This window comes from Desmodus rotundus, chromosome 9 (genome assembly GCF_022682495.2).
Source record: "Desmodus rotundus isolate HL8 chromosome 9, HLdesRot8A.1, whole genome shotgun sequence".
In the NCBI taxonomy this organism is placed as follows: Eukaryota; Metazoa; Chordata; class Mammalia; order Chiroptera; family Phyllostomidae; genus Desmodus; species Desmodus rotundus.
In genome coordinates, this window is record NC_071395.1 from 6,508,342 (window position 1) to 6,535,167 (window position 26,826).

Below are 26,826 nucleotides of genomic sequence, written 5' to 3' on the forward strand. Positions count from 1 at the left end.
TGCGGGCTCCGGATTGGGTGTTGACGGGGGTAACGTTGTCTAGGATCTCCCTCCCCTCCCCTTTTTTGCTGGCCGCGCTCCGGAGCGACGCCCCGCCCACCTCGCCCCACACTTCCCCGCTCTCATTTCTCGTCCCGAGCTCGCTGATGTAGAAGTGCGGGGCGGGACTGAAGAAAAATACGCCGCGCCGGTGGCGCGCGCGCGCGCGCTCATGGGCGGAGCGAGACCACGGCGCGTGCGCGGGTTTCGGAGCGCCACGCGCTCTGCTTTTCCCCGTAACCCCTTTCGGAGGCAAGCTCGCCCAAGTCCCCTCAGTGTGCGCGTGCGCGCCGGAATCGCTTCCCTCCCCAGCCTTTAGATACGCGTCCGCGAACTCCCGCCTATTTGCCGTCGCTCCGCCCAGGAGCTTCACGTGCTCTGAAACTGCGGCGGAGGTGGGGCGCGGCTGGGGCTCCTTTCTGAGGGCGCGGGCTGCTGGCTTGTGGGCGGCCGCGACAGTTTATCTGCTGGCACAAACTGGTGAGAGGCGTCTCTCTCCCCTGGGCTCCGTCGCGCCTGTCCGGAAGCCAGGAACGTGGGCGCGCAGACAAAGCTGCTGCCCAGAAGTGTTGGCGACTAGATGGTCTCCTTGGCGCGGGGAGAGTGCACGGAGTCCGCGCCGGGTGGTTGGGCGCCTGAGATCTACGGGCTGTCAGCGCTGGCACTGCGCAGTCACTCCCTGGTGGTTTTGGCCAAGGCTGCAGTTGTAGAATTTTCTCTCAGGTGGTGGAGAAGTGCGTAGGATGAAGTGGTACTGCTAGAGTTTTGTCCTCTTAAGTCCTTAAAATTCCGGCCTAAAGGTCACCTCTGAAGCCTCATTAAGGGCCCCCTACCTCAGGCACTCGTTTGCTGGGCTGGCTCCAGCCAAGGTGTGCCTTTGTGTCGCTGAGTCACCCTCCCCCCCCCCCAAATTCTATCCCCACAACTCCTTGCTGTGCACTTCCGGTGTGATGGATGAATGAAGGTGTACCAAGGCAATAACAGTTTTCCTTTAACCTGAGCCACCGACGGGGTGGAGGGGAGACCTGGGCAAGCCGTGGGGAAGGTGCACGGAAGGCGCTAAAGAGGGCTCGTTAGAGGAAGGGATAAGGCACGTTGGGGGTTTGCGTAGTGAGGAGGAGCGAAGTCTGGACAAGTAGTTGCAGCCTGTAGTAGTAGGGATGGGTGTGGACCTTATATTGGTTTTGGAGAAGCCACTGAGAATAATGAAAGCGCAAATGACAGGCTCAAAACTGAATAGAGTGGGGGAAAGAATGGGTAAACCAGTTAGTAGTAGTATTTGTGCAACAGGTGAGGAAAATCAGAACTCAATGATGCAATTGGAGCAGGGGCCGGAAAGCTTTTTATAAAGGGCCAAACATGAATAGTGTTAAGTATTGTTTGTCATTTATGCCTTGTAGTGAGAAAGCAGCCCTAGAGGAGTTAGCATGACGGTTCCAGTGAAACCTTGCTTATGGATACTGAATTTTAAGTTAATATAATTTTGGGTATCACACAGTATCATTCTACTGATTTTTTTTCAAGCATTTAAAAATGTAAAAAACTTTTTTTTCCTCCCTGAAGGTACAAAAAACAGCCCACAGGCCATAGTTTGCTGATCCTTGCTTTAGAGGTATTTTCTTGAGGCAGAGTGAACTGGTTTTAATTGGGAATAATAACTAAGTGACCATATAATCTAACCTCCTCCAATCAGTAATACTTTCAGAAGTGAAAGGGGACACTATTAATTACAGTTGGAGAACAGGAGTGAGAGCACATTGCTATCCCAGGCAAATCTGAATGAGTGATCACCCTAAGGTTAAGAGTTAGAAGTCAAAACTGCCTTAGGACTTGGTAACAAGAAATGGAGGTGTCAGTGATGGAAACAGGGAAATTGGGAAGAAACTGGTTTTGGGGAGGAGATGGCTGTAGCAGTTCCAGGTGTCATACAGTTGGGACGATATCGACCAGCGGAAACCACTCCAGAGGCTTTCTATGGGGGGGACCCCCAACAAACTATTTATTAAAAATTGTGTGTTTTTTCCATGTTTAAACCTCAGTCACCTTCAGAGTACTCTCCAATTGATGCAACAAACCTATCCAGACTTTCCACTGATCAAAACAGTTTTGAATTTGTCAATTTTGATGCCTTTTAGTGCTTCTGCCTTTGTTTGTTTGTGTCACCTCTTCCACATTGGCAAAACATTTCCCTTTGAGGACTTTTTTCATTGGGGAAACTAACAAAAAAAGTCACTCAGGGTGAGATTGGGTGAATAGGGAGGGTGGGGCACGGAAGTCATGCTGTTTTTCTCATAAATCACCCATCATGAAATGGGCAATCGTGTTGAAAAGTCTTCAAAAAGAATTAACTGAAGCTGAGCACAGCCTGTCAACAACAGCTGGCCCACTGATGCAGATGGGTTCCTAGAGCGCTCACCTAGCAGGGGAGTAACTACAAGGGGTCCGTCCTCATGAAGATAATTCTGGTTTTTCTTGGTCCCCCCTTGTAGCAGGCCACTCCTTATATCTTACCAGAACTGGGTTACTAGCTATTCCTTAAAGCAGTAACTGACAAAGAGCATGGGACTACCATGACAGGTTAGTGTTTACCCAGCTTTTAGCAGTTTTTATGGAGGACTATGGGATGCATTACCCAACCTTTAGCATCATTGGTTCCTTTCCACCAAATATCAGGTGCACTCCAGGCATTGTGACACCAAACAAACAAAAAACCAAAAAAACCTCTTCCCTCCACCCTACACACACTCCCTATAGAGTTGATACTGGCTGAGAACCACTGGCTGGCTTAAACCGAACAGGATTTACCTTGGAGCTGAATTATGAGTGTGTAGGTTTCTTTTCCCTGATTGTTTTGGAGGGAAGAGTAATTGAGCAGTACTGAACTTCTGTTGTCAAGGAAGTAAGTAGGGTGGAGAATGTTGTGTAGGTAACCAACACTTTCTGCCATGGGAATAAAAAATGTTTTATTTTACACCCTTGATTAAATAAGTATCTCAGCTTCTCCACATTTAAAGCCCTTCCTTTTTAATTTTTTTGTTCTTTTTGTCCTCTGAGCAACTTATTCTCCTTCTAGAACCCCTGATGCGATCTCTTGCAGTAGGGTATTCCTTTGAATACTGCAGTAACTGGCTGACTAGTGGTGTACTCTGTCTTTCCCTCCTTCATTCCCACATGAAGGAACTAGTCCTATATGCTGATTTCCTTTACTCAGACACCTGTCTCCAGTGATGCTCAGCTATTTAAAGGAAAGAACTCAGAAATCTCAGTGGGCACTCAAAGGCCTCCATAAATCCACAAATGGCTTCCCTGGGCTGTCCTGCCACTGCAAACCTAATCCATGTTTTCTGTTACTCCTGACACACCCTCTACTGCAGTGATATATTTTCCTTTACAGTACCTAGTCCTGTTCCCCTCAACTGCTGAGTTCTTTCCCCATTCCAAGAATTTACTCATGCTGTTTCCTCGCTGAGAGCACCCTTCTCCCTCCAACAAGCCAAATTCTGTGACCTTCCAGTTCCTTCTCTACCTCTGCCCCATGCGTGTGACTGCACCAGCCCACACTGATCTCTTTCTTTGAATTTCTATGCATTCCTACCTATACCAACAATTTTAGCCTTTTATTTTATGCTCTTCTTTGGATCCTGATTGCTTCTTTTGCCTCTGTAGATTTTTTTTTAAAGAAAAATTTTTTTATTTTCAAAGTATATTGTATTGATTATGCTATTACAGTTGTCCCAGTTTTTTTCTCCCCTTTATCCCCCTCCTCCCTGCACTGTCCCCTCACCTTCCAGCATTCACCCCCGCCCCACAGTTCATGTCCATGGGTTGTACATATAAGTTCTTTGGCCTCCTGACTCTTCCACCTTCCTTTTCCTCCTTAGATCCATCCTCCCATGTCAGGAGGTCATCTATAAGCATCTCTTGTCATCTACATTCTTTTCCCCTCTTGTTACTCATTTTCCCTTGAGATTTCATCTACTTAGTGATTTACTTTTCATCTTTACAGAAGATGCACCTCTCTAGCCATGTCCTCTCTCTGGGAAATACAAATGCTTGTCACCAAATATTTTCATTTGTGAAAATATTTCCCACACACATAGTAGACTTCCATTTCCCTATTCCATTGAACTCAGCACGGCCAATGAAATAATAAGTGATCTGTGTCACTTCCAAGCAAAAGCTTTAAGAACTCGTGCAATTTTTCAGTCTCTCCTTTTGACACAGTGATGGAATATTTTAGTTATCTATTGCTGTATAATAAAGTACCACAAATCTTAGTAACTTAAAACAGTAACCATTTTATTATCTCTGATGGTTTTATGGTTGAACAGGCTTATGGGCAGTTGCCTAATTTTGCTCAGGGTCTCTCATGTGATTCCAGGCAGGTATTGTTGGGCTGGAGTAATTTGGAGGCTCAACTGGGATGCTAGAATGGCTGAGCCTTTCCCCTTCCAGGGGAGGGGACATAAACTCTACCTCATGATGAAAACTGAGGAGAAGAGTGACAAAGAATTTTGTGGCCCTCTTTATCATACCAACTATATCTGAAGTGGTGTCTCCTTCCATCAGCTGGGCCCCTAGGGTCAGGACAAAGTGGAAAAAAGCCCTCGGCTAACACACATGGCAGCATGAATGAGAAATATGTCTATGCTGTTCTAAGTCATTGAGATATTTGGGGTTGTTTAGTCTCAAACAAAGCCTGATCTATAGTAGTACAAAAATTGGTAGCAGACATAAAACACTGCTGTAACAAAAACCCTAAAGTATGTCACTTTCACATATATGGATATGTTACAAATGTTAGTGGTTGGTTGTTAGGCAGCATCCAGCTCTGATGCACTTATGAATCTCCCAACAAATGTAGCTCAGAAATTTGAACTCAATATTTCTCAAATAACAGAGACTGTTTCTTGTAATCCTGTTCTATTTCCCTGTTTTAGGGGAAAACACTTCTTTCCCACATCAGATGTTTCTTGAAGTATGGAGGGGGTGCTACTAATATAACGCTTGATACTCTATTCCAGTACTACTAGCAAGTTCCCTGATGTGTAAGTTTGGTGCATGCAACCCACTTTCTTTCTTCCTATCTCCTTTCTCTTGGGAACCAGGCGACCCACAGAAAGTGTGCTTCCTGCTCTGCTGCTTCATACCACAAGTTTCACAGGGGCCTGCCTGCCCATGCCAAGGGAGGCCTGGGATCAGCTTAAAAGATAGATCTTCTGGGGGAAGGGGAGCTTCAGTTTCAGGAGCTAAGTTCACTGCCATGGAGTGGCAAAACCTTGTATTTGAACTGTAATTCACAAGAGCAAGAGAGTTCAATGTTGGACATTAATAATTTTGGAATTTAACACATGTTGGAACTGATTATGTCGGGCTGTAATTTAGAATGAGATAATTTAATCTCTGAACTTTTTGTTTCTCCCTGAAAAATTCATGTTGGGAGGGCTCATAATCAAATTGAGGCCATCTTTTTAGATCTTAATTTATATTGTATTTTTATGTTATCATTTGCTCTTCTTTTAGAACTTCTGATTATATTGAATAAGGTAGTGGGAGATAATTTGAGATAGCAATGGGACAGGTTGTGTTATATATAGCCTTGTGTTCTGAATAGCATTAGAGCTAATTTAATTGGTGTATTGTTCTGATTCATTCAGGGCATTCTGTGAACAAAATCTGCTTTTCCAGTGGCCCTAGGAGATCCCACAAAAGAAGTGAAATCAGTATTCGAGAAATGGCCTTATGAAGAGGGGAGCAGGACGACCTTAACTGACTCCTGACTTCTTACCCAGGAGGGATACCATATCCCAAGCAGATCTTAGCGGGTAAGCTGAAAGAATTTAGGCAATAGTCTTTATACATTTTTGCAGATATACCTTCCCCAAATAATTTCTAAATTAACGTAAAATTTTTTTGTCATGAATTTAGTTGCAAAAGATTTCTGGTGTAATATAAATATGAATATTTTTAAATAAAAAGGGCTATGCCACTTAAAAATGCATTTCATGAAATTAAATCTCACAGATATTGAATATTCACCATCATTAACTTTTAAAGAAATTTTACCTTACTCTTTTTTCTCTTTGAATTTGTATTTCCATTCTACTTCCCTACATAAATTTTAAAAGTGTATTTTCTATCCTCCACTCCTGCTAGCACCCTCACCTACCCCACTTCCAAAAAATGTTATTGGATTGTTCTTTCAAACTACGAAAGTAATACATGTTGTTTGCAACAAGTCTAACAACACGGAGATGTACAAAAAAAGGTTAAAAATTTTTCCTTTCCTCTTAGCACCACACACATACATGCACAGTGTGCTTTAAAATATGTATTCTTTTAACTACACTAGATCCGTGCTGTACAATGAGTACAGTTCTGCCCTTCTTCCTCCCAAACAAAATCATGGACATCATTCCAGTACCTGCTAGATGCCAGGCACATGCTTTATCTCCTTTACCCCACTACTACCATACGAGTAGGTACTGTTAGCTCCATTGGGTGGACGAGTAAGATGTGATAAATTTGCCAAAGGCCGCACAGCTAATGATTGTGGAGCAGCAGTTTGAACTTGGGCAGTATGGCTCTCCAGTTGATGATGCCAGCCATTGCCTTTTACTATCTCCCAAATAATGTGATTTTTGTCCTATTAAATAACTGTACAATATTCATTTGGATGTCCAAAATTTATTCAGTCATTGTCCTAATGATGAACATGGAGGCTTTTTTATTTTTATTTTTTTGCCACTACTTAAAATGCTTCAGTAATTCTCCAAAGTGGGATTTGAGATCAGAGGCCATATTTATTTTATTACACATGGCCAGGCTATGTTCCAAGGGTAATATAGCAATCTTATACACCAAGAAATGTGGGACAGTATCTGTTTCCCTATGCCCTCACTAGTCCTCATGATACTGATATTTTTGGGGGGATTTTTGGCACTGTGTTAGTAAAAACAGTGCACCTTTGATTTAATTTGCATGTTTCCTGACTACAGGTGAGGTTGAGAATTTTTCTGTATGTTTTAGAGCTATTTACATTTCCTTTTCCCTGATTTGTCTATTCATTTCCACTCCTATTTATTTTTTTTGTTGGGTTTTGTCTTTGCTCATTTTGGGGGAGGGGTGTTTATTGTAGTAGTAATGTTAACCCTTTTTTCTGATGTGTTCAAATGTTCATTAACCTTTTGATTTTTGTCAGGCATACTTTATAGAAATGCTTAATTTTTTAAAAGATTTTGTTTATTTATTTTTATTAATTTTTTTAGAGAGAGGAAAAGGGAGAGAGAAAGGGAAGAAGAGAAACATCAATCAGTTGCCCCTGGCCTGCTACCAACTGGGGGACCTGGCCCACAACCCAGGCATGTGCCCTGACCAGAAATCAAACTGGCAACCTTTTGGTTCACAGGCCAGCACTCTATCCACTGAGCCATCCCAACCAGAGCAAAATGCTTAATTTTTGGCATATCTGTTGTTTTTCTTTTTGTTTCATGGAATTTGGGTTTCCTGAAATTAACAGGTTTTAGGCAACTCTCTTCATTAAGGATTGGTCAGCCAGCTCTCCTTGGAGGGTGTCTGATGGGCATTGATCACTTTGTCTAAGGCTCTTTTTACCTTTGCTGCCACTTCCCAGTCTCCTTCCCAGGACTCTCTTTCTCGGGGCTTGTTACTACATTCAAGCAAAGTCTTTCTGGCATGGATGTCACTTGTCATTTATGAAAGTGTGTTTATGTGTCTTTGCTCTGGTTTTAAGAAGAATCACCATGGGTTCTTCTATTTTATGTTTTGAGTTTTGGGTATCTTCAGCCTCTGAGTTCTTAAGCTTTTTTGAGGCAGTTTTGAGGGGAGATATGCTCTTGGTACAAGAACTGTGGATGGTGAAGATAAATTGGTAATGGGGAGCTGGTGGGCTTGAGAGTGAGTTTGACTCTGTCTTTGATGGTGTATAATCCTGAGGAGGTTGTTCTAAACCTCAGGGCCCTTCTCCATAAAATGTAAGTGAAAGCAATACTGCTCTGAGGCCACTTTTTGACAGTGCAGGTCGGCTTCTAACAGTTAATTTAGAAGTTTCTTCCTTTTTGGTCACCTTTCAAGAATATTTTAATGATGTCAGGCCTTCACAAATTATCTTGGTACTCCTCTTGGCAAAACAACCTCTTTTCATTTGCTGTCAGCCCGTAAAAGAAGGATTATCGTTTTTGGCTTTAAAGACTAGAATCCTTTACAGAGTCTCTGAAATAAACTGCCCATGTTTCATTATTGAAAAGAGAAACACTCAGACTCTCAGTGGAAATTAAATTTGAGTTCATTTTACACGAACCATGGCTTAGGACCAAGGATCCAAGATACAGCAGGCATGGGTGGGGAGAAGAGTCTGGCCTGCATTTGGGTGATTTCAAAGTATGTACAGAATTTGTTCCAAGTCTTCATTAATGGGGTCATCGAACACAAAGTCAGAAGGGACCTAGAGTTACCAACCAGGCCTGTGCCCTGCCCTCAGACTGGTAATCACAAAACCGATTAGTGAAGGCAGTTTGTTCATTGTCCATTTATTAGTATTCCTAGGTGGTAAGTAATTTTAGGGGATTCTGGGGCTCAGAAGCTAGGCAGAAGAAGTGGGTTTCAGGGTAATTTGTACCTGACCCTGTGCAGTGATTGGCCTCTTCTTTGTTTCCCAATTGACCTTTAAGGCAGCAGGGACCTGCTCTTAATCTGGATCCATAGACAAGGGAAGGAGGATTAAACCAGCTCCTATATTAAAAAGTGTCGCTGTCCTTCAAGCTCAGGCCCTGAAGGGATCACATTTTATGCAGGAATTCAAATGAGCTAACATATTTGGATGCTATGTGTAAGATGCTGTATGGGATGGTGTGTATGCACTGAGAGACGGAGGTGGGGCAGAGGGAAAGGGGGTGAAAAAGGAAGGCAGAGTTCTTGCTCTCAAGTAGCAGAGGTTGCTGACTCAAATGTCTAGGAGACCAGGCACATTTAGTGGCTTTGCACGCGTAAGAAAACAGCAAAGTAAGCATGATAAATGACAACAGATACTGTGACAGGAGGAGGAGGAGGTAGGGGAGGTTGTGGCAAATGGAGTGTGCACCCCTATTTGACAGGAGCGGCCGTGCAGTGATCTAGCAAAGCATGGTCCCTGGACCAGCAGCATCAGAATCACCTAAAAAGTTGTTAGAGATGAAGATTTTCAGCCCAGCCCAGACCCACTGAGTCAGAAACCCTGGGCATGGGGTCCGCAGCCTGTGTTTTAACAATCTCTCCCTATGATTCTGATGCTCCCTAAAGTATGTATTGCCTCATGAGAATTTGGATCTGGTGTTGCTAGATCTTTTGACTTTTCAAGAGAAGCTGGAAAACTAAATTTTTATATACATTTACTGATTTTTAAAAATTAAAAATGGGGAGGATATATTATATAGATATAATTTTGGGGTGGAGGAATACCCTGTACAGGTCACATTATAGACCAAAGAGAGCACATCTGTGGGCTGTGTGGTCTCCAGGCTTCCAGTTTCAACTTACAATAATCAAATATCTTATTGATGATGGAATAATTGAAAATACTGTTGGACTAGAGGTATGACTCTCAGTGTGTGTTTGTGGGTGTGGGAGAAACTGCAGGACATTAGAATATGGCAGGAGGGGGCTTTATTGTAAAAGCTGCACCGATTCTGATACTTTCCCACCTCCCGTGGGGTGGAAGAGCTTCCCCTAGGAGGGCAACAAAGGGGAAAGGGAGCCTGTGTCACAGTTCTAGAGTTCGTGGGCAAGTCTTCATCAGCTGCTTTCACACCTGGCCTTTCATCAAGTCCTTCCAATCTTGTGCAACAGGCATGACAGGTATTGTCTGTTTAGAGCTGCCTTTACCCTGGGTGAGGCTGCAGTGATTTGCCTAAGGTCACACAATTTATAAGAGGTAAATGTGAGACTAGATATCCAATCTTATGATTTCTAAACTCCCACATATAATTTTAATTTTTAGAATATATGTGTATTTGTTTATCCAAACCACCACGAATTCTTGAAAGGATATGATGTGGCTCACTGCACCGACTAGTTGGTCTTTCCATGTCCTATGACCAAGCCTCAGCTGTCCCCTCCTGGATCTTCTTCCTTTTGCCTCCTGTGAATCCCCCCAACCAGTCACTTGTTCTGAAACCCTTTCCCATCACCAGGTCTGCTCCTGGGCTCTGTCCGTTCCAGGGTTCTGGGTCTCCCCATCCTGGCTTGTCTTGCCACACACTAAGCCTCATGGGGACACTCTGAGCCCTGAGCTGTCCCCAGTACAGGTGATCTGTGACCTGGACCTCGGTTGTATGGGACTGGATTGAGCACCCTCGACTCACTTTGCACAGACTGCTCGAAAGCTGCCAAAGCAGTGCCTTTCAAATTTGGGTGATAGACAACATGCGTTCTCAGGGGAGCTAGAATTTAGGATTCTCAAGAATCCTCCCGAATCTAGCTTAAAATTCAACAGTCATGCAGAGAGAGAGACAGAGAAAGAGACACAGACAGAGGCAGAGACACAGAAGGGAGAGAGACACGGAGAGAGACACACAGAGAGACAGACTGAGAGAGGTAGTGACTTAGTGACCCACAAAGCCCTGCAGTGCAGACATGCTCAGTACAGCCCTGCCGTGGGTATTTGTAGGAGGGAACGGGGAAGGCACCTTTAGCCAGGGCCTCACTTTGCCCCAGATTGGTTTTCATGACAGTATTTTATTGGGGACAGCAGATCACCAGTGGGAGGTGTGTGTTCCAGCTTTATCTTGGACGCTTCCTCTCTTGACATGACTTAATCCAGAAACTATACAACACAGTTTAGTATGTAGATCGTACCATTTCCTTCGTATGTACTGAAAGTTTTATTTAAAGTCCTTGTAACAATTTTCACTATTTTTCTTCAGTAGGAATATTCAAGTGAGACTTGTAAACACTTCTTTGGCCATTTTTACTTGGCAAAACAGTTCTGAGACAGGCAGATTCTCCACCATGCCTGCCCCCCGACCCCCAAACTCTAGAACACCTAGGGGCAGGAGAACCAGACTTTTATAGGAGGACTGTAAATTTTTGCCAATTGTCACATACTGCGTAAGACTATTTTTTACTTTAACAATAGTTTAAAAAGTAGAAATGGGCTTATTGATATGTTGGTCTCCAACTTTCTCAACAAATATAGAGTGTAAAGTATTTCTCAGATGATTTGAAAAAATGTAGGAAGGTATCTTTAAATTTCCCTCAGTGACCACATAGAATGTCACTTCCCTGTTTACTTCAGCACAGAGGTGTTGCATAGCAAGTGAAGGCTCAGGTGGCCAGAAATAAAAACATTAATTTATACAGACTCACTCAATTCTCACAGTAGTGCATGGACTATTATTATCACCACTTTACACATGAGGAGGCATGAGGCTAAGCAACTCTTCCAGGTTACATGCATCCAGGCAGTCCACACCATATGGCTCCCCTGACATGTTATTGCAGGGCTCGGTTGAGGATCTAGGTTCTCCAGGGCTGACACCTGTGCTGAAGTTGGCCCACAGCCTAGTTCTGTCGTATGGCACGTAGCTGCTATCACTCAGCAACCCCCTAGCTCAAACAACTACACATAGCTGATGTTTATTGAGCACTTACTCTATGCCAGGTAATCTGGGAAGTACCTTACATACCTTACTTATCTCACCAGATCTTCCTGACAACCTTAGGCGCTAAGGGCTGTTTTACCTCCATTTACTTAAGAGGAAACTGAGACTTAGAGAAGGTAAGTTACTTGTTCAAGATCAACAGCTAGTAGTTGTAGAGCCAAGGTTTATCATTATGCTCTTCTGCTCAGGGGCTCGGCTTCTAACTTCTTCTGGCTCCTAGTGAGGTCTCTGCTAGCATACATTTTCTGTAGGTCGTGTTGAGCGAGGAACTTCCTGAAATTAAGGTTTAAGAGTACTTTCAAAAGACAAAGCCTGGCTTAATGGTGGATCTGGAAGAGCAGGTGATAGAAACTCTCCCCTTCAGTAGGATCTGAGCAAAGCACATAACATAGTGTAAACTATGAAAATGGAAGCTGTCAAAGTATTCATGGTTGTTTACAGTGTGGCCTTCAACCTTAACCAGCAACTAGCATTTGTTTCTACTTTACTTAATATACGATGTATATTTCCCTTTTTTTCATTCATTTGGCCACTGTTGATACCTTAAATGTTGTAGTTGCCAACTATAGCCAAAAAGCTCTAGCAGAATTAGTTGGAAATAGAATCAACTCACCTATATCAACTATCAATTTTGTATTATAACAGAATAATTATAGTAAGTAATGTCCATTATATACAATGAAAATATTAATACGTAATACTAGATTCTACATGTTAATAATAAATGTTTACTTCTGGCATCTTCCCTGGATATCTTTTCTTTCAATATCCCATAAACTCTCACTCTCTGTCAGTCTCCTTTGTAGGTACTATAAAGGTAAATGAGCCATGGACTTGTCTTCAAGGAACGTGTAGCCCCTTTGGGGAGACAACTGATAAAGAGCTCTGAAAACACAAAGGCTAGGATGCAGTTCAGAACACAGGAGGTGGGCTGGAGACACTGGCCAGGGAGGACTCTTGGAAGAGTTGAATCCAGAACATGTAGTATATCACACCGATGGGGAAGGGTTGGTGGCTGAACAAATGGGCTTGGGAGTCAGGGACATTCAGATCCTGGCTCCACCACTTTGTAACTCTGTGGCCTTGGGTCTTGATCTAATTTTTCTAGGCCTTTGTTCCCTTAAGTGTGAGATACTCTCAAGTTCACAGGGATGGGATGGGATGATACTTACACAGATAGATTTAGAACAACATAAACACTCAATACAGGAGGGCTGTTATTTAATGATATATAACAATGTTAAAGCATTCTACATCTTCAAATAGAATGGACTTCAAGTTCATGGACTTTGTATAGATTCTCCTTATCTCCTCAAATATTAAACAGTTGTCTAGCCTTCCTAGTCTCTCCTACAATGCCTCTATCTCTGAAATTGCTTCTTACAGTACTAAGGCAACTATAGGGAAATACAACCAGGGAGATGATATTTGGGCTAAGGTGTCATGCAACAACCTTACTGTAGTTGTCAAGAGTCTCCTTTAAAAGGACATATTCTGGATAAGAGTTTGGAGAAATCTGACTGACTCTTGATTAAGAGTAAGCTCTGTAATTAAAATAGATTTTATTCTCTTCTTTTTTTCTTTAAATATGAAGGTAAAACCTAATCATTATTCTCCAAATAAAGAGAACATCAAACTTCAAACCAAAATATACAAAGAATTTTCATATTGATTCCAACTTAATTATTTTTAGTGAAAATATTAATCAGAAAAGTCATCTAAGATTCCTGCCCTCTCTGGGAAAGTCAAATTAGAACAACACAATAAACCACCTTGCATTTTAGTACAAATTTCAAAATCATATTTTTAAACTTTGGGAGAGGTGTGTAAGTTCAGTTTTCTCTTTGGCCTTCACTGAAGAGCCTGTCCTTCTCTTGCATGGTAACATCTCCTTTAACAAATTCTCTGGAGCAGAGGTCCTTCAGTCAGCTGTGATAGAACAGGAAAAGCCACATGAGGGTGCCAGACAGGGCAGCGTGAGCTCAGCAAGCCAGCCTGAGAGCAGCCTCACCGAGGACCCTCAGGCAGCTGTGTCTCTTGTCTGTGAGCAGCAAGGCTGCAAGTCTTCACAGTTTCTCTTTGGGGTCTGTACTTTTCCTCTGCCTGACATTTACCTCTCTTGGCCACTATTCTCCCCACTGTCACAGGGCATGTCTCTAGCCCCCGAGTCTGATACCAGCTGTTCCCCCTCATTCACAGGCCCCAGACTCTCCTTTCCAGAACCTGGGGTATTCTTTGTCCTAAGTGTCCCCATTCTACCTTTCTCTAAGTGTGAAAGGATCATGAGGCCCAGATGGGATGTTCCAGCTGTAAATTTCTGAAGAGAAGCCCTGCTGTCCGTGAAGAAGGTGCCTGGGACCAAGCACAGGACACTTCCCCAAGGCCCAGACACCCCAGTCTCGGCAGTGAAGTGGTGGCAAAGCCCTTGGCCCCTGTACACAGTGCATTCCCACGCTGTGGGTCCCGTCCACTCCTCTCTCTTTCACCCTCACCTCCTGGACTTTAACCGCTCCCTTCTCTCTGCCTCAGAGACTTCTGTTGCATAACTTACGTTTTTCAGAATGCCCAGTGCTATTTTAATAAACATTTAATTCTGTTTTCATGCTGTATAAAGGACTTGTGATACTGTGATAAGACTCTTAATGCCTCTTATTTCTGTCTAAAAATGAAGTTTATGACAAATAAATATTTTGATGGAGTATAATATCTTTATTAATAGAAGTAATTAGTAAACTGACTCAGTTGTCATTAAGGAATATTTTAATTTGCTTTTTCACAAAATAGTGATGGTGAATAGCAAGTAATGCATTAAGAATGGTAAATTTCTTATTTATCATATCCATATTAAAATGTCAGTAAAGGGAAATAAATATTAAAAAATTTGACTTATAATTCTACCATTCCAGATAATTACTGTTTTTATTTTACCATGTTTTCTCCTGAGCCTAGACTCTACTTGGGAAGCTGCTGGGTGGGGTTCCTAAGGCACTTCTGCGGTAGAGGAGTTTCTGTGAAGAGTCGTATTCCATTTGACGACTGTACCTGGTACTAGCTCTTAGTAGTGCCAGCATTTTGACGTACTGCATTAACCAGCTTTAGTCAAGTATCTCAGAACTATGGCTGACCATTATAGTGTTGAGATTTTTTGGTGTTGGGGGGCGGGGGCGGGCCGGGGGAGCTATGACTTGACCACCAGCACACGGGAGAATAGCTGCTGATACTAGATTTTCATTGTATGCAGTGAGTTTATGGGTATTAACAGGCCTTTACACAGAAGAGCTAAATAATTCCTTCCTTATCTTCACATACTGTGTTCTGTTGACATCATGGAAAGTTCTCAGCTCAAGATAGGCCGTGGACCAGCCTGAGGTAATAATCTACCTTATCCTCCAAAAGGGATAGCAGCTCACATTCCCATACTCAGGGGAGAGCAGCAACTCCCTCTGGACTCTCCCTCTTCCTAGTTTTCTTTCTGAAATTGCAGATTTCTTATCTTGGTGTTTATAAAACTTGCCTGATTACAAAAATTATCTGAAATGCTGATGAAAAACATAATTTCCTGGACTTTTTCCAGACCTATTGAATTAGAATTCTGAGGGACGGCTTGGTTTCAGCAGACACCCTGGTCATTTTTACCATCTATGCAGATTTGGCAAACAGTAGTTTATTTGAAGCCAATTTATAGAGGCTGGCTCACACATTTGCTTAGCCCACTTCTGAAGAGGGGTGGCCAGCAATTCCATCCTGGGGAGACCAACAGCTGTGCCGGTCCTCTGCTTCTCTCATTCCGGTTGTGGCTCTGGCCGTGGCTCAGTGAAAGCAGCACAGGGCAGGGGAGCAGACCCGGGTGGGAAGATCTCTCCCTCCTGCCCCCCCAGCCCAAGCCATCATACAGAAGACAACCACAGCCTTCAGTTTGCCTCCGCAAAGAGGGAGAAATACAGAGATGGGGTTATTTTCTCTGTGTCACTTGCATCTTTGGAATTCTGTTCCTCACTGAAACTATGTTCATCAGAGGGTGTGTAGGTGTGTATGTGGATGTGCTTTTAGAATTTTTCCTTATTTTTTTATGTGGTTATTGGGTTGCTTTTAATTCAGTTTACACACTGAAAAAGTACTCCCTGATTAATTCCAGTGCTTTTAATTTGAAAGACAAGCAGAGTTTGTGCAACTCCCGGTCATTGCCCGGATCTAGAGTGGTATTCCCTGAAGTAAGCAGTCCCAGAGTTGGGAAATAATGGGCCTTATTTTGGGTTAACACTCACTTCCTGGATCCCTCCCCTTCCCTCAGGGCTGTCTTCCTACAGCCCAGTTCTCTACTCCTCTGCACCCCACCTTCCAAAGCAGTGCCTTGTGCTCTAAAATCATCTTGCCCTCCCTTTTAAGTAGTTTTTTTGTGTTAAAGATAAAAAAGAATAACAACAATAAATCATAACCCAGTGACTCTTATCTTCTAGATTTGGTGACTTCAGCCAGCTGGCAGAAAGAAGGGAGTGGATGAAACAAACTCACGCTGCAGTGGCAGACTGGTTAAAGACTTACTGCATTAACAAACTATCCCAAGGACATTTACATTTTAAGACAGTGCTTGTTAAACTAAAGGAATAGTCTGTAATACAGGATACCAGGCAGTTTTAAAGGAAAGTGAGGGGAAATTTGGGGCAAAGGCACCTTTAAATCACACCCCCAGGGCCATAATTCACTCTGCTACCTGAGGTTAGCTATTGATCTTAGAAACATGTTGATAGGGTGTTCAGCCAAGAAGGCCAGGGAAATATGCTTCAGTCTGGTTAAAGGGCAAGTCCTGGCCTTTTTCCCCACCCTCCTCATCTCCTTGACCTCCTGCAGTGTGTTATGTGAGTTACTCTACAGAGTGGGTTGTCAGGGGAGCAAATGGATCCCCTGTCGGCAAGGGCCCACCCCAGCAGAACCAGGAGCTGCACAAACCCACAGTCAGGGTCCTCACATTTTCATTCTTCAAGGCTGTTGACTTGTGGACTAAGTGGGTGTCACTTACAGCCCCTTCACGTAGACAGAATCAAGAACCTTTGGCACAAGCTCTTATCACTGTGTAAAGGTGAAAATTTGATTGGAAGAAAATGCGGCACTTTATTCTGCCTGGTGTCAGTTGAACATTTAGTCTGTGTCACCGAAATAATATGCAAATCCAAATCCAGGAAGGCTTTTTCCCCCCCTTCATTAGAGGATTCTGCGTTAGGAAATAAAAATATTTTACAGAGTAAATGCAAATGAATAACGGGGCAAGCATATCGTACCCTTGCCCCTAAGCCTAGATACAAACTGTAGTCACTCGTCAAGCTGTGTAGTGACACGGTCTGCTTCCTGCTTGTCCTTGGGTCCTTAGGTATTGTGACTCCTTGGTGATAGGACAGACCTACAGAGACAAGGTTGGACGTGGCTGTCTTGCATTTTATTTTCTACCCCCTCCCCACACGTTTATACTTCCCATATTAAATAAAAACCTGAAATGTTGGCAACAGAAATGTGATGGGCCTGATTTCCCTCATGTATGAGGTGTATGGGATGATATCAAAGAATCCCTTTGGCTCAATATCAATGATTTAAACATTCCAAAAGACTTGTTTTCCTGAGGGCCTTTGATTTAATGTAGTGCTTTGAGTGACTTCTTTGGGTTAGTGTTTGAAATTACTTATTCTTCAACTGAACTGGAAGAAGCAAGTATAGATATGTTATTGTGGAATAGTAAAAAGTTTATCAGTAATAACTGATGATTTCTGCGTGCTGGGCTCTGTTCTGAGTGTTTTGCGTGTATATTGTTTCTAGTTCTCACAGCAGCCTCATGAATGGCTGCCTTTTTTGTGGCCATCCTGAGATGGGGAAACCGAACCAAAGGGGTTTTGGGTGACTTCCCTGAGGTTCTACACTGGCTAGCTGTGCTGGTGGGCTGTAGGCCCCGGGAAGCGTTACTCCCCAGTCTTCACGCTCAGTTACAGGGCCATACTGCCTTCCCCATAAACACACACCTAGAGGAATGGTCTGCAACCTGGCAGGACAGGTCTCCTCTAGGATTATGGGAAGGGAGCCAAAGAGAACTTTTGCCTTATCTATATCACTTGAATTTCTATTTATGATGATAATGCATTCATGAATTACTTAATGCAGTTGAACCTGTGTAATTTTAAATTGTCAAAGTTCTAAGTCAAGTTATTAATTTCCATAAATTCACTGCTATTTTAAAAATTTTTCTTCCATTAGAATCTTAAAGCTGGTGGGGAACCTAGAGATCATTTAACAAGATTCCCTTGTTGTTCAGATGAGGAAACTATGGCTGAGTGACTTCTCACAGAGCTAGTTTGTGACAGAGCAGGTCTGCTGATGCCCAATTTTGTGTACTTTCTACTGCATGTTTTGAGACATACCTTATTTGGAGTACAACGTACAGATCTTAAGTGAATAGTTTGAGAGTTTCAGCAAATGACTGTACACATGTAACTGATTTCAAAGCCAAGATGCAGATCATTTCCATGATCCCTGAACGTTTCCTTGTTCTAGGCATCTTTTTGAACACATTGCTGTTGTTCATTTGTATGTATTGTAAGAATTCAAGTGTCTACATTTCATATGTATCCACACATTTTACAGTTCTCAGCCAAGACACACCTTAGTGTGTGGATGCTTCCTTCAAGATACAAATAGGGTTTTCACAAAGTCCCACACTCTTCTTATCTTTTACAAAGCAGTTTATAATTACTGGAATTGTTAATTGGTATTCCTTGTTACTAATCATTCACTCAAGGTGGTCTTTAGCCTGACATAATTATCATTACATACAAAATTATTCTTCAGTCATCAGATGCCCAAGCTCCCTGGCACATTTATAGGCAAAGTCCATGTCTTGTTTTTCCTTTAACCAAGTAGTTTCTATATTAAAATTTTGGAACCTCTGTAAAAATGAGACATATTTACTAAAATCAGTGCATCTGAGCATGAACAACTTAAGTCTACTGTGCTTTGCGTTAACTAGAAAAGTATTCCAGCTAAGTTGGTGGTGAATCAACACAGCAATAGTCTGTCAGTTTGGCTCCCTTTCTTTCCCCACTTGGTTTGCTTCTTGGACTCGGTGAATGGTGTGTATGTGTGAGTGTCTGTCGGTCTGAGAGCTGCTGTCCAGCAATGGTACCAATATGCTGATGAACAATTTTCAAACTGACTCCATATTTACAAGTATGGAGAATATTCTCTGGTATGAAAGAATCTTAATGCATGTAATTTTCACATCTAAAACATTATGGTCCCCTTTCTAGATTGTGTTATATACAGAATTATCCTAAATCCCTAGGATGTATTCCCAAAAGGAAATAAAGTAATTTTTATAGATATGTTCACAGCAGCGATACTATAATTGTGAAAACTGGAAATAACAGAAATGTTCAATAATAGAAGAATGATTATGTGGCAGAAAACTATGTGGTTACTAAAAATGATTGCTATATGAGCAAATCGATACGTGAAAATACTTAAATAAGACAATATTAAGTGAAAAAGAAGATCCTAAAGTTTCTAATGCTATATAAATAGTGTTTTGCAGCTATGCAAAAATATTTATACCTTAGTAGAACTGGGTTATAAAATTTTATGCATGAAAATAATTTTGATTTTAATGTTTTATAGGTCTTTATTCAAAAAATGTTTTTATTTTGAAGTAACTTTAAACTAGAAAAGTTTCAAGAATGATTCCAAGAACTCACTCTGACCTTATTTATCCTTTACTTGTCACTAATTTTTAACACTTTGCCACATTTGTTTTATCATTTGCTTCCTCTCTTTCCATACATACATATTTTTCCTGAGTCATTTGAGAGTAGGTGGCATATATCATGTCCATTTACTTCCTAATTCTTCAGTGCATCTTTTCTAAAAACAGGGATAGTCTCTTATGTAACACCATGGAATTATTAAATTCAGTAAATTTTACATGAATATAATACTTGTAAAAATAAACAGTCTATATTCAGTCTATATGCCAGTTCTGTCAGTGTCCCAGTATTGTCCTATTGTAGCATTCCTCCAGTTCACGATCTAGTCCAAGATCATGTATTGCATTTCATGTGGTCTCTTTGGTTTTCTGTAACCTGGAAGATGTCTGTTTTTCTTTGTCTTTTATGACATTGATGTATATGAAGAACACAAGCCAGTCATTTTATATTATATTCATCTGTTTGGGTTTGTATGATGTTTCTTCATGATTTCATTCAGATTTCCTCAGGATTAAATGTCTGGCTAGAAAACTACAAAAGAAAGCTCGTGTCCTTCTCAGGGTATAGCATCTGGAGCCACATGATGTGCACCTGCTCCTCATTGATCGTGTTAATGCTGATCACTGATTGAAGCGTTGTCTGGTTTCTCCACAGTACAGTTCCTGTTCCCCCTCCCAGATGGTAAGCAGTCTGAGGAGCGGTGCATTAAAAACATGTAAATGTCATGCTCCTGTCCTTACTCTCTCCCTGATGTAGCTTGGGGTGTGTGTGTGTGTGTGTGTTCCTTTTTAAAGCCACATTTCCCAAGGCTTATTTACATCCTAGGTAAACAGGAAACAAGTGTTTTTGCTGAAGCTTTCCCTTTGACTGTATAATATCCCCATTCAAACTTGTTTAGTTGGTACCACAATTGAAGCCTATCTCAAAATGTTATCTTCTTCCCTATCCTTAACTAGATTCAGCATCTTCCTCTTTAACCTCCAGGAGCACTTTGTATTTTCTTAGGGACACACACACTGTTAACTTCTTTGTGCTTGCAGCTGATGGTGTACTTCCCTTATTCTAGTTACCAGACAGCAAGTGCCTTGAGGATATAGACTGTATCTTAATTATTTCCGCAACCTCTGCTAGGCCCAGAAGAGGCAGTCAATGGGAGGCATGTTATCAGTGTTTATTCATGAAATGAGTATTTACATCTACTACTCACTGCTTCCAGTGTGCTAGTTGAATACCCAGTTGCATATTTCAAGGACTCAGTTTCATCTGTTTAACATTTCTTCACCTCCTGTTTAACAACATTTTGCTATTTTGCCCATGAAGTAAGAATGGAAACCCTTCAGTGTCTATCATTTCTGTATTCTTAGCTCAGGTGTTAAGAAAAGTATTGAGTGAATGGGTTGTTTCCTTACAGTTTGGATGTGTGTTTCACATTTCCATCTAAGTCTCTTACTAGAGCACTGGGCCAGCTTCTCCTTGCTTTGCCACAAAGGTATGATGAGGTCTGCGCTTCCTCTGGGGCATTCTTGTAACATTCATTAAGGATGAGTCCATGTGTATTGAGAGGAGAACAGATCCCTACCTAAAGGTTCCCCTGTGTACTGGCTTTAGAAACTGAAAGTATAAGCTGCCAAAAGCATGAGACTTAGGAGCCAAAGTCATTCATTTGTTCAGACAGTATTAATTTGTTCTGCCAAGACATGTAAGAACAACCATTAGTTTAGTTTGTAAGTTTAATGAACGACTGGAAGAACCAAAACTCTTAAGTAGGTCAGTCAAATGTTACAATACAACTCACTCGCAGTTATACTGGGAAGGAGTGTCCAGACAGATGTCACTAGCCTGTTTCTTTCTTTATTTGGAAAATATAAAATACATAAAAAATCTATCATTGTTTAAGTGTTGTTTTTGAAATGGATGAAACCACGTAATTCTTCATAGTGGGACTTTCCTTAGAATATGAACAGACCTATTATTTTAAAGATAATTTTACAATTTTATAATAGTTTTAGATTTCCAGAAAAGTTGCAAAGATAGTACAGAGAGCTCACATATACTCCTCACCCAGCTTCCCCTATTGTCAACATCCTGCGTCACTATGCACAGTTGTGAAAAGTTAGAAATAAGCATTGGTGCATTATTATTAATTAAACTTAATACTTTATTTCACCAGTTTTTCTCTAATGTCCTTTTCTTTGTTCTGGGATCCCACCTAGGACATCATGTTACATTTAGTCATAATGTCTTCCTCCCTAGCCTCCTCTGGCATGTGACAGCTTTTCAGACTTTCCTCTTCCTTGATGACTTTGACTGTTTTCAAAGTACTAGTCAGGTTTTTTACAGAATATCTCTCAATTTGGATTTCCTCAATTTTTTTTCACGGTTAGACAGAGGTCATGGGTTTGGGGGAGGAAGACAGAGAGGCATAGTGCCATTTTCATTACATCATATTAAGGTTACATACTATCAACATAACTCATCATGTTGATGTTAACCTTGATCGCCTGGCCAGTGTACTCCAGTTTTTCCACTGTAAAGTTTCCTACTCTAAAGGGCGTAGGGTGATAGAAAGTTAAGTTCTACCTATTAGAGGGGAGAGTATCTACATAAATTATTTGGTTCTTCTGAAAGGGAGATTGGTGTCTTCTCATTTATTTATATTAGTCATTTATTTTTATCAGAATAGATTCATGGATATTTATACTTTGGGTTATAATACATAATTGTGTTATTTATCTAATTGCTCAAATTGTTCTAGCTTTGGCCTTTGAGAGCTCTTTTAGTTGCTTCCTGCATCTCTTGATGTGTCCCATCATTTTGCTTTTTGACACTTCCTTATTTTATAGGTAGGGAAATGGGGGCCAAAATCGAGGGGTGACTTTGACAGTGTCTCGTAGCCTATCCATGGTTGACCTGGGATAAGTCCAAAGTCTTTTTGCTGCACCGTGTACCTCCTGGGACGTTCTAACTCCAAGGGTTGAAAGTCCATGGTGGGTTTTACAAAGCATTTTGAAGGCTTGACAAATTATTCCTGCCATTGCTCTTTCTGAATTGACACATTTTAATCTCTTATATACTAGGCTCTTCGGGGAGAAAAATATTTTCTTGTCTTTTTAACCAGGAAAGATTACAACAATTATTTTTTTCTAAGTTGATCATTTCATCCATCAGCTCAGCCATCACTATGATTTGAGGAAGAGGCCAAAGAGGGGTGGGGAAGACATCTCACAGCTGTGATAACTATCTGTCTTCTATGGCCTTTCTGTCGGTTCCTAAGAGGTGTGTCACCAACATGTCTTAAAAGCTACATTTTGCCTACCTAGACAAATGATTATAATGAAAAGTTTCAAAAACACTAAATTCCAGTATGTGATTTCTTAAAGATACACACATGAATTTAACAGATATTTACAGATGATCTTTCGTGTGCAAAAAATGTTATTAGGTTTTTTTGAAATATAAAAATTAAGACACGATCCTGTTTTCAAAAATCTACTATATAGTAGAGAAGGCTTTAATTACAATAGAAAAAAATAAGAGTCATAAAAATACAACTATTGATGAAGACTAGAAAAACAACAATTGACTTCAACTCAGAGGATCAGGGAAGACTTTCCAAAAGATTTGAGCAGGACTTCAACTGCTGGTCAGATTTCAGTAGCTGTAGTTGGGGGTGAAAGCTCTACAGGCCAAAGGACATGCATGAGCAAACGTGGGCATTAGGAAAAGTGCGCTAAGAAACATGTAGTAACAAGTTTGGTCACATGTGCATGGCTCTGATGGCTAGGCTAGGGAGTCTGCTCCATTCAGTAAGCACGTGGGATCTCTTACAGGCTATTGGACAGGGAAGTGTCATGATCTGGGGTGAATTCAGGAAGATGAACCTTGCAGGATTGAAGTGGGGAGAGGCTGATGGCATACAGACCTCTAAAGAAGCTACTGTGGGACTTTCAGCAAGAGCTGGTGCTGGTTGGCACAGGAGGCTTGGCAGTGGGAGTACAGGGAATACTGATGGACGTTATGGAGTCATCTTTGACCTAGTAGCAAGATGTAGAAAAGGGGTTAAAAAAGAAGTTAAAGGTATTTCTGTGGTTTGGCACCTCAATGACTGGTAAAAAGGTAGCATTATTACAGAAACAGGGAAGAGAGGAAGAGGGACTGGTTTGGGATGGAAGATGGGGGTACTTGCAAACTGTTGAGATCAAGGGGTTAACTGGCTGTCAAAGGAGATATGTACATTTGGGTCTAGGCATTCTGGGGTGAGTGTAGTTTACAGATTTTGGGTTGGGAGTCATTTGCACAGGAAATAGGGGGTAAGGTCACTGTTTCTTATACTGTCTCCTTGTTATTTACTGCTCCCTATAACATGTAAGTTTCTTTATATGTTATAGTAGTATTCAGTCCACATAACAGCACTATGAAACTGAGGCCTAGAGAGATTGGTTGGTTTGCTCATGTTCTCACTGTTCAATTATCTCATCACCTATTGAGGACCTCCTATGTGCCAGATCCTGTCCTAGTAAATGGCAAAAATTAGGTCAGATCTGTCTTCAAACTTAAAGTCTTACTGCATGAGGAATGAGAGATAGTTTAGATCCACAGGTAAAAAAAATATAGGATAAAAATAAGATGAAGATACAATCTTGGGAAATACTAAGCTTTGAAGAGTTAGGGGAGGAAGAGAAAGGCCCAGAAGAAGACAGGTATGATGCAGGGAAAGGGAAGAAGAAAATCAGTATAGCATCATGTCTCAGAAGAGGAGAGAGACAGAGCTAGAACTAGAAGGAAGAAACATTTATCCAGCCAACAGTGTCAAATACTGCAGAACAAGCAAGGAACTGAAAAATGAGCAAAAGTCTCTTAATTTGGTTGTGAGTTGGTTAGATGAATTACAGAAATATGGAGAGAAAGTATTATAGCATCAACATAGCAATATGTGTAGAAGCCAGATTTCATGGAATTAAGGAATAAGTGGATGAAACAAGGGCAGAGATAGTTTGGTAAATGAGGAAAGGGAGACAGTGATCCACAAAGTAGGAAAGGTAGGAGACCAAAGCGCAGGAGATTCTAGGGAAGTGGTGAATTATCTGACCATTGGACCAGGCTGGATTGGGAAGCATATCAAGCTGAACTGAGATGAGTTATGGGATTCTGAGCTGATATGAAGGTCAAAGGGCAGTGGGATAAAAGAATGGGAAAGTTGGGGAGATGGCAGATTATGGTCCTATAAGATGAATTGAATTTCAGATTAAGATCTTAGAAATGGGGGAGTAGATAGAATTTTTTTTTAAAGCTAAGGTTTAACTGTATTAAAAGGAGACAGCAATGGAGTAAAGATGGAGTTTTCTGGGATTGAACAGGAGGGAGGCCAGTGTCAGGGTTATCAATAGGTATGGATCTTCCCAGAAACGATGGAGAGTTCCAGTTGCAGAAGAAGACCCAAAGATATTGGTAGAGGATGGACTGGGTGTGGAGGAGAACGTGGAGCCTGGTTCTAAAGCAATTGGGGAGGATCTTTCAGGTCTATGAACAGCCATGAGGAGGGATGGCAGATAGTGGGGAAATCGGATTATCTTTACCTGATATGAGGAAAGGTTATTATATAAAGGTTTTGGAATATAGGATAAACAGTCTGAGAGATGTGTGAAGAAAGTATAAAAATGCTTATTCACATTAGGAGGGATATCTAGAAGTCATATGGTCAATAGTGAAAGTCCATTTGGATGGGAATGAAAATGTTGGGGGTAAATGGAAGGAGAGGAGGAGGGATAACAGAAACAGATATTTAAGAAGAGGCTGGAGGGGACAGGCAGTGCTGAAAAGGTCTAATTGAGCTACTGGCTAGATTACAGGTCTTTGTGTGCCTTAAAGTGGTCCTAAAGCTAACTACTATAAGTAAATATAGCTCAAGTGTGTCATACCATATAAATATTTTGGAATACAGAATGGAGCTGTTGTACAGCAATGCCCAGAATACTTACTTTGGACTGACTGATCAAACAATGAACCTGAAAAGGTCGGGAGAGTTCTCTTCCTCCGTCTCTTTTTAAATGGAACAGATGTCACCATGAATCAACATTGTTTTAAAAGTTGTTGTAGCTATATAAACAGTTATGTGCCTTGGAGGAATAATTCTCACACACTTTCGGATAATTTTACTTTCTTTGAAATGCTATAGAATTAAAAAAAAATAAGTTCCTACTTGCTTGGGTAGCTGCCATGCCATCTTTAAAAAGTGCAGAGAAGTTCCCCAAAGAAGTAAACTTTTAAAATTAGTCCTTTTCTTTTGAATTGCAGAACCCTCCTTTAAGTGGACGCGGAGTTGATATAGCACAAGAGCTGGCATTGAATGCCTTGCCTGTAAGACCAACCTTACCGTGTATTAAGGACTGACTTGGTGAAGCTACTTAAACTACTTCAGCTTCAGTTTCTTCATTTGTGAAATGGGAATGAAAACAATATCTTCCCCAGAGATTGGACATGAGGATGAAGTGAGGTAAGGGATTTGAAATCTTGACTCTGAGGGTTGGGTGCTGGGAGCTCTTCATTGGGGAATTCATATGTACATCAGAGGTGGAGTATGTATAGTCTAGGTTATGCCTGCTTACTTATCTGAGTCTCTGGAATGTCCTATAGGTTCTGTAACCAAGAACAAAACCACAGTGCTTATTTAAATTCAGAATAGGGAAAGTCTTGTGGGCCACTGAGGGAGAAAACTCACTATGGGGATTTTAAGTGAGGATTCTGTAGGCTCTGCAAACTCTGCTCCTGACTTCCTTCTTGAGCTGATCCTCCTTGAGAGACAATGCTAGTTCCTCCTCATTATGGAGAGATTAACCCTGATTGAAGTCTCCAGTGTTCCTGGCAAAAGCAGGGTTCAGGTTCTATTTATAGCAGGTCTTTGGACTAGAGCTCTGGCTTTGCCTCTGAACTGATTCTTTTACCCTGGGGACTGTAAAATCAGTTCTGATTCAGGGGTTAGGAAGACAGCTCCAGAGTGACCTTCTACCTTTTTTAGGCCTCTCCTGCTTCAGATCTACATTTGTCTGGAAGGTGTAATTAGGAAGTTAGCTTTAATTTTGCTGATTAGATTTCTAAATAAGATTATCCTTTTCACAAGATTGTAGGACTGGATTAGTCCAAAGAATACCTAGACATTTGTTCAGCTGTCAAAGGCTTACTTAGATTTTACCTATCTTTTCTCCCCTCCCCTCCCTTCTTCTACTTATAACCTCTTCCTCCTCTCCTCTCTTCTCTTCCTTTCTCTTCCCTCCCCTTCCTTTTCCTCATTTATCTACTATCTGTCATCCATCTACCTATCCATCTGTAAGCGTCTGTCCTTTCTATAATCTATCTATCTGTCATCTAACTATCTGTCCTGTGTCTCTGTCTTC

At 41.4% G+C, this 26,826-nt stretch overlaps 1 long non-coding RNA gene across 1 annotated transcript; it reads left to right on the plus strand.

Moving 5' to 3' along the window:
• Window positions 1–235: 235 nt before the first annotated feature.
• LOC123480605 (uncharacterized) lies at window positions 236–16,252 on the plus strand. The gene is made up of 4 exons (XR_006656686.2): window positions 236–519; window positions 4,980–5,087; window positions 5,697–5,864; window positions 16,154–16,252. It is a non-coding gene; the product is annotated as an uncharacterized lncRNA (long non-coding RNA).
• The last annotated feature ends 10,574 nt before the right edge of the window (window positions 16,253–26,826 follow it).